The following is a 3,599-nucleotide window of genomic DNA, read 5'->3' on the forward strand; positions in this document are numbered from 1 at the left end:
GACTGATCCAGCAAGCACAGGGCCCATGCATATATATTATACCTTACTGTTTAGTGATTTTATGGGACTCATGACTGTGAAAATGAGTGGATCTCTGATTCTTCTTGCCTTCTCTTGGGGTTCTTTTCCTTCTGTTGGTTTGCCTTGTCCAACTTCGATGTGATGGTTTTTGTTTTATCTTATTATATCTTACTTTGTTATAAAAACTCTTATAAAGATAACACATTTTATTTTCCATAGTAAAAAAATAAGAGAAGAAAGATATTTACATTATATACATATATGTATATTTGTTATGTCATGTGTTATAATACTCATAATTTAAATATCTCTTTTTAACTACTCAAAACATTGCTGATAATGTTTGTAACCACCTTCTACTATCTATGCTCTTTGCCTTCATCAAGCGCAATAGCTGGTCATAGTTCTTAAATAGTAGGTTGACCAAAATGTCATTTCTAAATATCTGAGGCATTAGTAGTCATGCTTATATTGACTTGTACTTTTACATTGATTTCAGTTACAAGACACTTTCCTTAAGGAATTTCTAGTACTACATACAAATTCTTCTCTACCCAAATTTTGCCTAGCAATCCAGTCCCTGGGCATCATTGACTTTAGCTAGGATAATTACTTCCTTTCATTCCAGCTAGTTCAGGGACACAAGGAACCAAGATTGAATAATTATAGTTTCTCTTGGTAGAAGGCATCACATTCCTTTTGCTAGAAACAAAAATCTCTAGGACAGTAGAATGCAAAAGTCACAGGAATAGGAATAAAAATTTTATTAATGGATCCCTACAGGTAACAATAAATGGTTCTACTATCATTTCTAGCCCTTAGTTTCTGGACCTGCAAATCCTGACTCAGAGAAATAACACTATATGATTGCCACTGATTCTGAGCATATGTGGTCTTCTGGAGGACCCCATTCAAGTCCTGCATGTTACTGCCACATAAATGGCCCTGTAACTGACTCTCCAAAAGGTATTTCATTGTCCTATTAACCATTTGGTACATGATAGTGAACATGATATTTAACCTCATAGTCAGCCATAAAATTGGTTGGTGTCTCTATCACAGTGTCTGTTTCTAGTATTACATACAAATTCTTCTCTACCCAAATTATGGCCTAGCAATCCAGTCCCTGGACATCATTGACTTTAGCCAGTTCGCTACCAGGCATGTTCCATAAAGCAATAGACTCATTCTGAGAGATAAAATATAGTGTAGTAGGTCTAGGAACCATGAATATTTGAGGGACTCCCTGGTTGTCTTAGTTAGGGTTTTACTTCTGTGAACAGCCATTATGACCAAGGCAACTCTTATAAGGACAACATTTAATTGGCATTGGCCTACATGTTCAGAGGTTCAGTCCATTATCATCAAGGCAGGAGTATGGCAGCATCCAGGCAGGCATGGTGCAGGCAGAGATGAGGGTTCTACATCTTCATCTGAAGACTGTTAGTGGATGGCTGACTTCCAGGTAGCTAGGACTGGGGTATTAAAGCCTATGCCCACAGTGCCACACCTACTCCAACAAGGCTACACTTTCTAATAGTGCCACTCCCTGGTCCAAGCATATACAAACCATCCCACTCATGTTATTTGTGTATGTCTTTTAAATCTGCATGAACCTCATTACTCTCACTTGATGATAGACTTGTTATGTGCACACGAATATTATACTCATTTAATGACAAGAAACTCATCACATCACAATTTGGTAGCCCATATTCATACATTGTTTCTATTAAGCTTTAGTAGGGGGTAACCATTATATCTAAAAAGATGAACAGTTATCTTGTTTCAAAGGGTCTTCACTATGGAGATTGCAAACATCATCCTTTTCCTTCATAGAGAATTTCATAAAGTACCATTGCTTATGAAGAATATGATACATATAGCAGAACAACTTGCAAAGCAGTCTGTCTATTTCAAAGCCTTTCTTCTCATAAGACCAAATAATGTAAATCTAGCAACTACTTAGATTATATTTACTAAATGAAGAGGTTTACACACTTGGATAAAGAACATTTTGCTTTCAACAGGCAAATGAGAACATGAAGCATTGTGCCTTCGTTTTTTGTTTTGTATAGGAACCAGATAAAATTTTAGTCATCCCTGTAAGGGTTTCTTGACATTCTTTACAAACTCATCTGTTGATATGTATTTCAGCTAATCAACTAAACTATTCAGTCTTTCTATTTAACTTTACACTTTTTTCACCTACACCTTTATATCTTATACCCATAATAGGCATTCTTTCATATATTATCTAGGTAGTTCTGCTTGTAGAAATTATAGAGGTCAAGTAGTCATTTTGTAGTATATCTCACTCCATTACCAGTCATACTTTGTTGATTACATAATTTTTCTGGCCCTCCTAGGATTTGGTTCTGAACAACTATCTAGAAACAAAGATGGGTGATAGGACTAGGTCCTGAGGAAAACCAGCATTATCTTACCTGGCAAGTGACTCAAGAGGGATTATTACCATTTTCTTAAAAAAATGGAGGGTCAATTCCCTTAGAAAGAGGGAGAAAGGCCAATAGTACTGTGGGTTATGAGGCCATTTTAATTAGGAAGGACTCCCTAGAATTTGAGTCCAATATCTTTAAAGTCGTCCCACACATACATAGTTATATTTACAGGGTCTATTTCTTTTCCCTGTCTTCATTTCCACCTTAAACATCCTGTTAGGCTGCAAGTACAGCTTTTTTCAAAGTCACTCAGTTATGAGATGAAGGGGTATAATTCTGCAATTTCAGTCCTGTGGCTTTAGGAGGTGTCTCCCTTGAGACACATCTAGAAACAGATGACCTGCTAAGTGCTGAGGGAATTTGAATCCCTCAGATAATCCTTTATTAAATCATGTTTTCTTATGACATTAGTATCAACAAATGTCATTATATCCTTCAGTTTTCCAAAAATGTTCAGACATTCATATCTTATACAGAGTCACAGAGCCTTTGATAGGCCAGGAAATACATTATTTTTCCTTTTTGTACTGTTACAAATTGAATTCTTAACATTTAAAGTCTAATTAGGTTAGAAAGTGAATTATGGAAATCAATTCAAGACTTATCTTTTTATGAACATAATTGTACTTTAAATGATAATTTAAACTTGTTATTTTAAAACTTCATATGCATATACAATGTTTTGATCATATATACCCATCACTCCTTACTCTAACTACTCCCAACATATCCTTCTTCCAAATTCATGTCTTTTATATAAGATTTCTATTAATTTTAAAGAATGCAATGTATCTTGGTTATAATCATTCCTACTCCTTTCCTCAACTATTCCAAGATCTTCTCCCTTTCCTGCCCTCTTTTCTTCCTCTTTCTGTTTCTGTCTCTCTCATTTTTTTTTTAAATATACACTCCAGCAACAGCCAACTTAACTCCCTGGATTTTGCAATCTTTCTACCCCCTCTTCTTCAATGTTGCCTGAGTTTAGGGGAGGAGGTTGAAATGTATTAAGTGAAGGAAGGCCATCCATGGTCAATTGATCTCTGCTGTGTTTTGACCAGTTGCAGTCTTATAGTGCAAAAAGAAGCTTCTTTGATGAGTGGTGAAACCTATCTCCAT

This window comes from Mastomys coucha, chromosome X, assembly GCF_008632895.1.
Source record: "Mastomys coucha isolate ucsf_1 chromosome X, UCSF_Mcou_1, whole genome shotgun sequence".
In the NCBI taxonomy this organism is placed as follows: Eukaryota; Metazoa; Chordata; class Mammalia; order Rodentia; family Muridae; genus Mastomys; species Mastomys coucha.